Source organism: Neofelis nebulosa, chromosome 7, assembly GCF_028018385.1.
Source record: "Neofelis nebulosa isolate mNeoNeb1 chromosome 7, mNeoNeb1.pri, whole genome shotgun sequence".
NCBI lineage: Eukaryota > Metazoa > Chordata > Mammalia > Carnivora > Felidae > Neofelis > Neofelis nebulosa.
Window position 1 is genome coordinate 92,350,249 of NC_080788.1, and position 14,555 is coordinate 92,364,803.

Here is a 14,555-nt window from a genome sequence, read left to right on the forward strand (position 1 = left end):
AAACTTCTTGCCAGCTGGAACAGGAAAAAAAAAAAAAAAAAAAAAAAAAAAAAAATTGCAGAAAGGCAAGTATCATTTTCACAGAGCAATCTAACAGGGTCATTTCGGAGCGGGAGGGCAATTTATCACTAACTGGCACAATACTACAAACAAAAATAATTGAATATGAAAACTTCGTATTTCTATTCTTTGTGCTAATTTATTAAATATACTTCATTCCAGTATGGATCCTAGAAATCCTTATGAATTGAAAATCCACAGATACTATTTGCATTTACAGTAGTGATAACAAAATCTCTGAGAACCAACCCTTAAGAAAATAGTGTGCTCTTGAGGGGAACCTCCACGGTATTGACTAGAGGGAGGTCATCTGTTAGAAATCTATTCGTATTCACATTTTAAAAGTTTTATTGAAAATTTTATAAATTTTTTTTTTCAACATTTTTTATTTATTTTGGGACAGAGAGAGACAGAGCATGAACGGGGGAGGGGCAGAGAGAGAGGGAGACACAGAATTGGAAACAGGCTCCAGGCTCCCAGCCATCAGCCCAGAGCCTGACGTGGGGCTCGAACTGACGGACCGCGAGATCGTGACCTGGCTGAAGTCGGACGCTTAACCGACTGCGCCACCCAGGCGCCCCTGAAAATTTTAAATGTATTTTCTGGAAATGGATTTTAATCCATAGAAGCATACAAAATATGATTAATTTCATATTAACTCCCTGACTTCATTACCTTCCATTGTTCCCACTTCTCATTCCACTCCAGCCACATGGAAAGCTTTGGGTTTCTCAAATATCTCAGGTTTCTCCATTGTTTCTGTTCTATAAAGAGGTAAAAGTCAAAGGGAAGAAGGACATAACATGGACGTAAAGAGAAACTGAGAAAACAAATCTTGAGGGGAATTGTCAGTTTTTTCTTGCACTAGTCAGTATAGCGTCAAACAGAGGTATTCTCGTTCTCATTAACTAGTATTAGCTCATATATGGTTTCTATGTTACTGTCAGAGTTAATGAAGTCTAACACAATTGTAGCACCTGGTGTGAATTTTTTAAATATTTGAACCCGTCCTGATCTAATATCTATGTTTCCAAAGAACTACATCAGCTTTTCACCTGTAACATAACCTGTATTCCAGGCCTACCAAACGTAAGATTTCAGTAAAAAAAATACCCTGGTTTTAAAATGCTCTTTCCCCCCCCTCTTCTCCTTAGAATTTGTTTCCTATTTTATTCATTAGCTGTTTCCTAGTACTTTCAAGTATGAGCTTATTCCCCACCTTTGTGTGTTCCTGTTCACATAGCTAACAGGCTACAGAAAGTCATTGTCTGAAATGAAAATAGTGAGTTTACAAATCAATATTCACTTCTAAACCTCATGTTCATGGAGAGGAAGAAGTGGTATCCTATTTAATCTCTCCTTTAGGCACATTGTAGAGTGCTTGGCCCATAAAGTGCAGCAAATATTGGTTAGAAAAAAATAATGGATGAAAGATAGAAGCATGTTACAGAAATTTTTCATTAGGAAGATCAAAGAGAATTTTTGCTGAGTTAGTATGTAAACTGAATCATGGACGTAGAGGATGATTCAAGTAAAAGAAACAGCATCCCAAATTGCCAAAGACAAAATTTGAAGCGATATTAGAAAATATCAAGAATATGAGTCTTAACTGTCTATTCTGGAATACTAATGCTAAGGAAAAGTTAGAAATTAAAAAAAAATAGCCTGTAATTAAACCCAGAAACATCACAAAAATATTCAGAGAAACAAAAATTTAAGGCCCAATCTGAGATAAATTTAGTTTTCTAGAAATTGTGTGTAGAAGGTAAAGAACTTTAGGGGCACCTGGTGGCTCAGTCAGTTGATCTACTTTGGCTCAGATCATGATCTCACGGTTTGTGGGTTTGAGCCCCGCATCAGGCTCTGTGCTGACAGCTCAGAGCCTGGAGCCTGCTTGGGATTCTGTGCCTCTCTTCTCCTCTTCCTCCCCACCCATGCTCTGTCACTTTCAAAAATAAATAAAAAAAACATTAAAAAACTTAAAAATAACTTTAAAAGTGTTTTAAGGAAACGGTAATCAATGTTAGAGCCATCTCTTATTTCACTAGACTGCTAAAATATAGCAATGTTTTACTACATCACCAATGTTTTAGAATGAATATTATATCCATGTCTATGTTAAATGGTTTAAAAGAAGTAGTAATGGGGGCAGCTCAGCTGTTTAAGGGTCCAGCTTCAGCTCAGGTCACGATCTCACGGTTGGTGAATTCGAGCCCCCGCCTCAGGCTCTGTGCTCACAACTCAGAGCCTGGAGCCTGCTTCAGATTCTGTCTCTTTCTCTCTCCCTCTCTGTCCCTCTCCTGCTTACTCTCTGTCTCCCTCTCCAAAATAAACACTAAAATTTTTTTTAAAGAAGCAATAATATTATTGCATTTCAATTTTCATTCAACCTCCAAACACCATGATACAAAATATAGTTATTTGTATATTTGTATATTTATATATGGTTATTTGAGATATGGGAAACTGACTTTTCAAGTTAAACAAAATAAATTCTTTTTTAATTTATAAATTATGCTCATATTTTCTTTAATTATATAGCATAAAAAGACCTTAATAGAAAATATAATATTTTCTACATAACTTTACCATATTTAAAGATAACATAACTAACTTTTGGTGAATGTTTCTCTCATCCAACAACCATCATCTTCATGAAGACAAGGATCGTGTCTTATTTATCTTGGCATTTCAATGCTTGCTTCAGTGACTTGCAAACTGGATGCACTCATACAGTGAAAAAGAAATAATAGTATTTATTGAGAATTTATTTTCTATGCAGTATACATTGAATTACCATTCATAATTTTAGAAACAGCTGATGTGACAAGTATTGGCATCTTTCTTTTACAGAAAACTGAGTGAACAGTTAAAAAAAGAAAACTCTTCTCAAGTCGGATCACTGGTAAGTAGCTAACCCAAAATTTGAATCTAGGCAGGCTAGTTCTCAAATATGATTCTGTAATTACCACAGGACACTCTTTCTAGAAGTGGAAAACAGGAAGACGATTAAAAGTATGGTTATTTTTATTTTAAAATTTAGGGCCAGCCATTACACATCTTACATAGGTTTTATATTTTTATAATGGTGATAAAGTCAGTATATGCCAGTCTTTCTTTATTTCAAAGTGTTTCAACATTTGTTTTGCAGTAATTAAATTTGAGTTTATATTTGATGTAATCTACCTGTATGTAGGACCTGTTGAGAAACAATTCTCCCTGGGTCTCATGTTTTTGTATATCTTGGGGGCAAAGCATGGGCTGTTTTTGTTCCAGACTTTTTTCATAGGATATTTTCATAGCAAACAGGCTTGAAAGATATACTGTCACCTTTGGAACAAAGGGACAGTATACTAATTCCTCATTAGATGAGATTTGAACTCTCTAGACTCAGAGTTTTTCTCCCATAATATAATCCACCCTACGTATGTAATTATCATCTGGCTCTCTTTGTGTCTCCCTGTAAAAAAATGGGACTTCGGGAACTTATATAAATCAGATAATTTGGCTACTGCTATTGATTGACAATAAACTGTCTTTGACTTAGGAATCTCATGTCATCCACCAGCATACATGAAAACATGGCAAACAAATTAATTAGCTTGTACATAGCACAAAATCTTACACCTTTTAAATTTCCTAACATATATATTGTGTAATTTTTTTTAATTACATATTATTAAATGACTTATTTTTTTTAGGAAAGAAATTTACTGATATAGCTAATATTTTAAAGACCCAGGATTTGAATGATTAGAAGAGTGAAAACTCATCAAAATTTTGTATTTAGTTTTCATATAGTTCAAATGCTTAAATCAATTTATTCCTGATCATCTTTAATATGTATTGGACTGGCAATGAATATTTTTAAAACATTAGACCAGCTTTTCACAACAGGGGCCAATCTGTCTCCCAGGGAACATTTGGCAACAACTGAAGACATCTTTGGTACACATTGCCTGAGATGTATACATTCATTGCTTGTCTCAACTGGGAGTGGTGGTGGCATTTAGTGGACAGAGACCAGGGATGCTATTAAATATTTTACATTGTACAGGACAACCTCCCATAATGAATTATTTAGTCCCAGGTGTCAATTATGGCAATGTTGAGAACCCAGATATACATAGATATGCATTCACATCTGAGTTGGAGAGATCTAATTTAGTTCTCTCAATGGTAAGAATTAATCTGCATATAAAATTAGAAAAATATAAATCTCTATCTCTACATTTATCTATCCTATGTCTATAATACAGCATTTCATGAAAATCAAACCATAACACAAACAAGAGCAAGTAATCAACAGAAAACCAGTTTCTGTCATTTCAAAAATTTTAGATGTAACCTATGTTTAGAAATATTAGAGGAATATGGTCAAGACTTTTTTTTTTAATTTATTGGTTATGAGGTATAACCAATAATGTATATACAAAGAAGAAACTTTTATCATGTATGTGGATGGGGATGGGTGGGTATAAATTTTAAAAATACATATATCCTGTATTTGATTACCTGACTCTATCCTGTTACTATAGAAACAGCAGTCATATGTATCTCTTGGTTATTATAGCAATCTGTCAAGGAAATCCTGACATTCTGGAATTTGTGTACATTACTTTTAAAAATTGTAATACTGTGTTTGAATATAACCTGCTTTATAGAACGATCCTTAAACATCCATGACTTCACAAGTTATAGCTATAAAATTTTAAGTATGACCATATATGTATGCAAATATATGTGTGTATATATATGTATACATGCATATATGCACAACTATTATATATAATTAGCTAACATAAACTGAACATCTGTGTCATAGTGTCAAATAAAATTTGTCAAAATTGATCTAATTGGTATAGTATTATTTGGTTCACAAGTGTGGACTAACAGTGTCTTCATTCGTGTCATCCAGTGTTAGGAGGATCCATCTATATACAATAAGAACTTTTAATTTTCAGGGGAAAATTAAGGTTTCAGAGACACCAAAAATAAATATGATATAGAAAGGGGAGTGGGAGCACAGGGGCTGCAGCAGGAGGAGGAGTTGGGAGGCCGGAGGTAGCAGGGCCTGGCAGCCTGGGTTGCAAGCCAGCAGCACGGCCTTGGCTTATGTGACTGGCACTGGCACAGCCTCTGTCTGGAGATGCTTCAAGCTGACCAAGGAGGAACCTCTTCCCAAAGAGGTTTGAGTAAAACAAACTTCATAGTTAATGCAGGAAATGAGTTAATTTTAAGATGAAAACAATATGAACTATTTGTCCAAGCTTTGGAGGGCAAGTACACAGATTTTTTTTTTACATGTTTGTTTATTTATTTTGAGAGCCTCCAAGTAGGGGAGGGGTGGAGAGAGAGGGCAAGACAGAATCCCAAGCAGGCTCTATGCTGTTAGCATGGAGCCTGACATGCGGCTCAATCTCATGACCTGAGCTGAAGTCAAGAGTTGGCTGCTTAACCCACTGAGCCACCCAGGCACTCCAGATTTTAATTATAATGATGGACCTGGCTTAAGGGAGTCTGATGAAAAACTAAAGCTGTAAGAGCCTGCACTCATGGAAGACATCCTTGTAATGTGACTAGCAACCAAGGAGCAAAAGACACAAGAGTGAACTACCCAAATGCAGTACCTCAGGCAAATCCAACAGCCTAGCAGTGCCCAACTGAGATCCACAATGGTAGACCCAGTGATCAACTTGTTTTTCCTAAAAATGAACAGACTTAAGGCAAACTGGAGCAAGTCCCAAATGAACTGCCTAGAAGTTTATGCCTGCTAGGTAAACAAATCCTACTCCCCAGCCAAGACTTGACTGACCATCCCACTAGGAAAAAGCTGTAGTAGGACAGCCGAGTACTTTCACAGCAAGACTTGGGCTATTCGAGACAAAGCCACAATCTTACACTTTGAGCTTATCATGACTAATGTAAAACTTATGAGATGAACCTTGTGTTTTAGCTTTTTTCTCTTTACCCTCCCCTCGCTTCAGAGTCCTGATGGTATGGGACTATTCCAAAGAAGTATCCACCTCCCCAAAATTCCCCTTCTAGAGCATGTAGACACTTGAGAAATGTTTCTGTTCGAAGAAAATAGAAAAACCGAAGTCTCAAGTCTATGTGGCACACTGTGTCTTCAGATAGTTTGGAGGAATGAAAACCTAGAGATTTAAAATCGTGATTTGAACACGTAAAAGTCCAGTAAACTGTAAAAAGGGAACATGCATTGCTCTGAACCATGAGCATAGTGACTTAGAGACACTGTGTATCAGTTTTGCCAATAAGAATGTGGACTTTGTGACTCTTGAACTTCTGGGTCTACACTCGAATGAGCCAAACAGGCAAAGTGTGAATGGCAAAGTGTTGAATGCTTAACCAAGTGTTTGAAGAGCTTCGAAGTCAGCTGTCACAGGGACGCGTCACACAACTTGAAGCAGAGTTGGCTTTACGGAAGAAAACAGCGAGGAACTTAAAAGCAGTTAGGATGCACTGAATGACTTCATCATTCAACTTGAGGAAGAAGTAGAGGGCATGCTGAGCACCAGGCTAGTTTTTCAGCAGCAACTGACAGGGACATGCCAGCAGCTGGCTTAGTACCAATAGCAGCAATCTCAGGTTCCAGCCCAAGTACCAGCAAGACTACACTTCTGAGCCTGAAGGACAGGCAGAGGCCACAGGGAAAGACTGCAGTCGGCTGGCCAACGGTCCAAGTAATGGCAGTTCCTCCTGGCAGAGCACATCTAGGTCTGGATTTCGCAGGGGGAGGGACACAGCAGAAGACAGCTTTTTTCCTCCGGGGAATGGTAATAAATCCTCCAAGAGCTCAGAGGAGAGAACCGGCAGAGGAGGTAGTAGTTTTGGAAACCAACTCAGTGTGGGGGTACGTAAGTGTAGACTTTCCCGCGGGCAGTGAAAACTCTCACACACCACTCAAACAACACAGACTGCAATCATGATCCTCAAGAGGAGAAAAAAGTGCATGGGAAAGGTAACTGAACTACAGGTTCCTGCCACATTCAGAGTGGCTCAGGCTCAAGGGTAAATGTACAGGGCTCAGTTTTGGAATATTTTTTCCAGCAAACTTTATATAGTGTCATTTAATTTGAGACAGGATACTGTCCAGAAAATTAATGCGTACATTTGTCACAATTTACCTTTTTGTGTGTTTCTTTTTCTTTTTTTTCCTTTCTTACTTTAATACCTCTGCTACTTTGAAAATTGTGACAATTAATTACCTTGAATGTTGTTGAAAGAACATTTTATGTAGGGTCAAGTTATTTGTATATGAGTTAATGTGCAGTTGTGAATGGAAATCTTTCCCTGCAGTGTAACACAATGATGTCTGTAGAAATCTGTGTTGTGTAAGGGCCTTCTCAGTCGTGCTGTTGTACTTATGTTAGGGTAGATGTGGGTTTTTGACTGCTAAGTTTGCCCAGTACAGTAGTTTTATCACTAAAAGTTGGACTTGCTGATGAAGTCCTATAGTAGTTAAAAATTTTAAGTTTTTTGAGAGAGAGGTGGGGAGGGAAGGAGAGGGAGAGAATCTTAAGCAGGCTTCATGCCCAGTTCAGAACCTAATGCTGGACTCAATCTCATGACCAACTGTGAAATCATGGCCTGAGCTGAAATCCAGAGTCAGATGCTTCAGCGACTGAGCCACCCAGGTGGCCCTCCAGTTTATTTTACCTATACTGACCAAACCTAAATAAATATTTTTCTTGTAAAAAAAAAAAAAGAAAAAGAAAAAGAAAAAATTAAAAAAAAAGTCAATATCCAATATAGGCAACACCTAATTCAACTACCTGGTTGGATAGTAACTGAATTTGATGGATGAGTGTGATAATACACCCTATTTGTGAATAGTCTTTGGAAATAGAATTGATACTTACGAGATTCCAAAGAAGAAAAATAAATTAACTACTTAACATTGTTCACAATTCAAGGACACCATTCACACTTATTCAAGACCAAAAAATCATCTTCAATCAAAGTATTAGTCTTCCTTTTACTCAAAATCTATTAATTATTAAATACATTTTAATAGAACTTTAAAAGACATATTAATTGACTATGATCGCAACTTTAAAATAGATATTTACTTACATTTTTATTAGTTGCTATTTTACCATGTAGCCATAAATATTTTCTACTCTGAATATGTGTTTGTGTGTGGGGGGAGGGGGCGGGTGGGGGGGTGGGCAGATTTAGTTATAAAAAATGTAGTCCAGGTGCACCTGACTACCTCAGTCAGTACAGCATGCAACTCTTGATCTCAGGATCATAAGTTCAAGTCCCACTTTGGGCATGGAGCCTACTTAAAATGTCAAAATAAATGTAGTCCAAAACTCAACTGAAAGAAATAATGAGGGAAAGTTGAGAGAATTATAAATTAAAATAGTATTAAAAATGCATTAAATCTACTGAATAGACAACTTATTATCTAATTTTTATGGTTAAAGAAAAAGATTTCTTTCTTTTTTAAATGGAGATGTAGTGTCGCCTGGGTGGCTCAGTCGGTTAAGCATCCAACTTCAGCTCAGGTCATGATCTTACACTCTGTGGGTTCAAGCCTGGTGCCGGGCTCTGTGCTGACAGCTCAGAGCCTGGAGCCTGCTTTGGATTCTGTGTCTCCCTCTCTATCTCCCTCCCCTGCTCATGCTCTGTCTCTCTCTGTCTCAAAAATAAATACAAATATTTTTAAAAATGTAAAAAAAAAATAAATGGAATTGTAATTGACCTAAAACATTATATTAGTTCCAGGTATACAACATAAGGTTTTAATATTGGAAATACTGCAAAATGACCACCAGAGTAAGTCTAGTTAACATTCATTGCCATACATAGTTATTTTTTTTTATGATCAGAATTTTTAAGATCTACTCTTTAGGAACTTTCAAATACACAATATAACTGTAATCACCATGCTGTACCTCGCTTTACCATAACTTATATTTTATAAGTAAAGAATCAATTTTTTACACCAGAAAACATAAATAAGTGAAAACTGAGATTGTTTTTAAATAAATGGATTTTTGAAGTCATTAAGAAACTTGAAATATCATTTAATTATTCAATCTTGGATTTTTGCAATGATACCCAGAAAAACAGAGTAATTTGGTAAACTTCACACAGGTAGTTAGTCAAAGAGAACTAGAATCCAATTGTTCCAATAGTGTTATGTCTTAATATGTTTTAGGACAACTCTGCCTTACACCATCATGCATACATCCCCACCAACCATCCTTATTATCATTCCTCCTTGCTATATTGACATAAATGTCTGAAAGTATTGAGCAATGGTTATGTTGTTTTAACGCCATTTGTTTGTCTTTGTGCCATATGGTGTTTGATAATCATCAGGATACTCTGCAAGGTTAGACTTATCTCCCATCTTCCCTGGGAATTTTCCAGCACCAGCTTTCTCTCATGATAAGTGATCACATCTGTATTTCTTTATGCAACTGACAGAATTACATCCAAAATATACAGCTGAAACTTTTCAGAAGCATGAAAGAATTGAATGCAGTGCTAGATTGAGCCCTAGTGAGATCTGTTTTCTACTAAAGAATACACACAGAAATTAATCAGTCAGTGAAATATTAAAGTATGTTTGCCACATGGCTACAACTAAATATTTCCCAGAAGATCTCACTCTGTCTTCCTGGGATCCTGTGGTTTTCCTATAATCAAAATTATTTCTGATCTATTTCAGGTGGTCAGCCACACCCAGCACATAAAACAATGCATTCATTCCCAAACTCACTGCATTTAATGAATGTTTTGCTTTCCATTGTATTAGCCTACTTCCAAAGTATATATTTTAATTACGCATTTTAATCATTCCCAATTTGTGATAAGAAGCACACTTAAAGCCCTTTCTTTTAAGGTGCTACAGATAACAAATCCTAAACTATTCTTGACGAACAATCTTGGATACAAGTTTCTTTTTCCCTTATTAATATACAAGTTAAAGAGAATATTGTCTGCTGATGAGTTCCAGAAATTCTCTGTGAGCAATCTTCAGAGAACCTGCCTCAGGCGATGCTACCATAAATGCTCACAGTGGCTAATGTTGATTATTTGCTAGTTCTTTCTCACATATGAACTAGTACTCCTGAGGGAATTAATAAATGTCTTTCATGGAATATACAGATGTTTTTAAAAAAAAAAGAATCTAGAGTTATATCTATTTGAATATGCCAATATTTTTGAAAATATACATTTTTATTTTCAGTTACATTTCTATTTATGTTTTCTATCTATATAAATTTAAAATAAAAAATGTGAAAGATGTTTGAGTGGAAAATTTTAATGTTTCCTTTTCCAGAATATCTCAGGTATTATTTCTCAGACTTCCATTAAATCTTTTTCCGTAGCCTTTATAAAGGCTTCTAAACTTAAAATTTATTTTTATTATCCAAGTTATTTTACTTTTCTTTGTTCTATCAAAAACCACATTAAATTTAACTCAACAGTAAAAAATATGTCTAATGGGCACCATATTTTAGACCACAAAAAAATAAAATAGTAATTTAGCCCATGCAATTTTTACATTTATCCAAATAATTACAAATAAATATTTTACTGAATTATATCTGCAATCATGGAGTAAGTAAAACCATATATTTTAAAATTTGATAGTTAATAGTTAAATATATTTCATGATCAAATATGATGGAACCCTTTTATAAAAATTGTGTTGGTCACAAGATTTAAAGGCATATATAGAAATATATTTCTTGATGATTTTAAGTAGCATCTTTATAATCGTAGATTGCATTATAATTGAGTGCAGTACATGCTATTTCCTGCATTGTAGAGTTATTCACATGATGAAGTTTCATGATCTATACAGAGATGGAGGAAGTACACTTCCTGGTGGTGGAGGAAACCGAGATGGAGGAAGATGCTTCCTGGGGTTGTGCACATGAACATTGGGTTCTGCACCGTTAGGTCTGACTGAAACAGAATATGTTATTCACTGTGTCTGGGCCTAGTGCATTACCTGTAAAATGGGAATGTGATATCTACATGACAGGATTGTTTTTAAAATAAATTAGGTAATGGGTTTTACATAGCACCAGTGCTCTGCAAATGTTAATTCCTCTGTTTAGCATAATGACTGTATACTATTTTAAAGAGCAATACTTTGTATACCCACGGGGAACATCACAGGGATGCCATTAAGTTTTACAACATGAATTTATTTAGCTACTCCATTTTATAAACAGTATGATTTTTAGGGTCTCACCTCTTCTTTAGTTTGCATATGTTATAAAGATATTTTGATTCCCTTCAACCCAATTTTAATTACTGGTCCTATCTTTTTTTCTTCATATTACTATTTAAATAATAGTTAAACTTTGAGAAGTCTTTTGTTTTACAAACAGACAATATGTAATAATTATCAAATGTCAGCTTGTTTGAATATACAATGCGATTTTGACTAAATTGTCTTTTATTTAAGGTTATCCTGAAACAGACAGTTGCTAAATATGCTATAAAGTAAAAATCATCTATTTTACTACAAATAAAATCAATATCAGGAAGCAACTGACTTTCTACGTGTAATGAATAAATCTGTAAATTAACGTGGATATTAAAGTGAAACCTAACATGCTGATGAAGTAAATAGGAAAGTGGGAGTCCTAAATATGAAGTTGCATGACACAGAACTGCTGGATAGTACTAATAATACCAATGGTTGGCAAGTTTTCCTGCTGGGAATTAACCAAAACATTAATAATGGAAACATAAACTTTAAAAAGGGTGTTAGAACCAAAGCCACCATCTGAATGTAAAAGTAATAATAATCAGTACTTATCTTCCTGTTAAGAGTAAATGTAGTATTTTGACAATTGGGAAATGGCTATATCTAATCAGAGGGACTTATAGGAAGAAAGTATGGTAAACCAGTGGGAGAAGGGCCAGATAAGAAGAATGGCAAAGAAAGGAAGGGATTTGACATTGATGCTTGCAGCTTTATGTGGAGAAATATAGAACAGAAGCGTGTCTATTGAATAATAAAAACTGAATATGTTGAAATATTACAAAGACTTTAAACATAAAATTTAATCTGATAACTGCAGGGACTTGAATCAGTGTTTGAATTCAGAATACTAAAGATATAGAATGTGTTGTGAAAGGGAAAAAGGGGATTTCTTTTCTGATAGAGTAAGAGTAAAAACTATACTATCAATAATAAGTAGGGAGCATTACTGGGTCTTGCCCTAGATTTTATTAGCAAAACATAGTGCAGGGATATAAGTTAAAACTTACAGTGGTCACCTGAGTAACTTTACTGAAATATACTAGCGTTTTTTTTTCAAGATTGTGAGATGATTATATCAAAACCTAAATTTTATCTATTAGTCTTAGTCTGATTATAATGACCTATAAAATTGAGTGTATTTGGTCAGAACGGCATGGTCTGTAGAAAGGGTAAACAAACACTGTCCTAAAACTGAAAAGTGAATTTCTCTCATTGAACATACATTCATTATGTATCAATCTTTGTCTCAGATGTTTTAATTTTTCTTTTGAAAATTTAAATATGCAAAGTATTATAGAGCTGTTAAAAAAAAGAATCACATAATTTTTGGTAATACAACCATTAGGAGAAAAATGAATTAATTGATGGCCCAATATGGACACAAGAAATTCTAACTTTATTTAAAATTGATTGAAATATGAGATTTTCTTCACTGCACAATTTAGCCATTGCATAGTTTATTTGCAAAGGATATGCAAGAAAAGTTTAATATCACTAGGAACAGCTACATAGAGGCAAATATGCTATCCTCGGGTGAAATATTCCTGGTTAGTATGCTTATCTTTGAAATATACAACATGGATAGGCTGGTCCCAAGAGGCCTGTGGCTGTCAGGGTAAATGAAGGGCACATAGGAGTTTCTGCCTTGTTTGAAGAACCACCTCCATTTCCTTAACTGACTTCTTAATGCATTACGGATATCTCATTCTCAGGCTTATAATTTCCATTCTACGTAAATAGAGCAGATGTTACTCAAGGGTTTTCACACTAAATGGTTCCTTTTATAGTTAACACTGTCTTGCCTGTTACTAGTTAAATTTCCTATGCAACAAATCATCCCATACCTACTAGCAGATTAAAATACAAGCATGTGTTATTTCTCACAATCTTATGGTTTACTTGAGTATTTATATCAGTTTGGACCAGCTCAGCTGTATAGGAACGGGATGGTGTGAACAGACTACTCTTCTATTTTGTTGTTGGCCCAATATCAGCTAGGATGATGGGATTAACTTGGTCATGTCCTTGTGTGTCTCACCATGCTGATGGCAGGCTAGGCTGGGCTTCTTCACCTGGCAAGTAGGTTCCAAAAGCAGCAAGAGAACAACTGCAAAGTAATACTTTACAAATGTCATTTTGTGTCCTTTACTACTGTCTCATTGCCAAAATAAGTTCACAAAATTAGCCCAGATCAGTTGGAAGGACACTCCAAAAGGATACAAAATTTGTATCCGTATTTTATAATTTACTACACCCATATACTTAACAAGAAGGCTAGAAAATGTTTTAATCTAATATTAAGGCCTTGGTATTGGGATTTAGCAATTATTTTACAAAGGTGTATAGATCCTGTCTTAGTTCATTTGAGATGCTATGAATAGACTGGCTGGCTTATAAATAACAGAAATTTATTTCTCACAGTTCTGAAGGCTTCATTCAGTGTGTGGGGAAAGCCTGCTTCCTGGTTCATAGATGACTCTCTTTTCAGAAGGCAGAAGGGGTTCCAGAGTTCTTTAGGGTGTCTTTTGTAAGGGTACTAATCTCATTCACGAAGGCTCCATCCTCATGTGAGAAGCACCACCCAAAGTTCCATCTCCTAATGTTATCGCCTTGCGGGGGTGAAGGGGGAAGAGTTTTAATATATAAAATTTGAAGGGACACAAGCATTCAGTACATAGCAGGTGGCTACCAGTCAAGAACTTCAGAAACACACCTAAGATGTATGGAGCATCTCAAAGAGATGCTGGGGAGATTTGGCCTGTGTTAGGTGATATTGGTGAAAGATTTAAGGGGGCCTGGTTTTCTTTTTGGTTAAGTAGGGAGAGAGTCCAGCAAAGCACCTGAAAATAGGTCAGATAAGAAAAATAGCAAATAAAGGGAGGGATTTGACATGGAAGTTTTCAGCTTCATATGGAGGAATATAGAACAGAAGCATGACTATTGAATGTGAAAAACTGGATATGTTGAAAGATAACAAAGACCTTAAAGCAATGAAAAAGAGGTTACTGACTTGACACCGAGTATATGTGGACACGTAATCAAGGATTATTGATTCTTTGAAGAAAGTAAAAGCTGAGCCATTGGAAGGGGAACTATACTTGAGAAGATGATTGAAATAAGACTCTGAATTCAACAAAAATGTCATAAGTAGACTGACTAAAAGAATTAAAACCTGTTTTTACTTACATGGAACTAGGCAATATTCTTGCAAGTCTAAGGATAAGGAAAA

At 35.4% G+C, this 14,555-nt stretch overlaps 1 pseudogene; it reads left to right on the forward strand.

Moving 5' to 3' along the window:
* The first annotated feature begins 863 nt into the window (after window positions 1–863).
* Window positions 864–7,155, forward strand: LOC131517977 (pre-mRNA-splicing regulator WTAP-like; annotated as a pseudogene).
* Window positions 7,156–14,555: the final 7,400 nt, after the last annotated feature.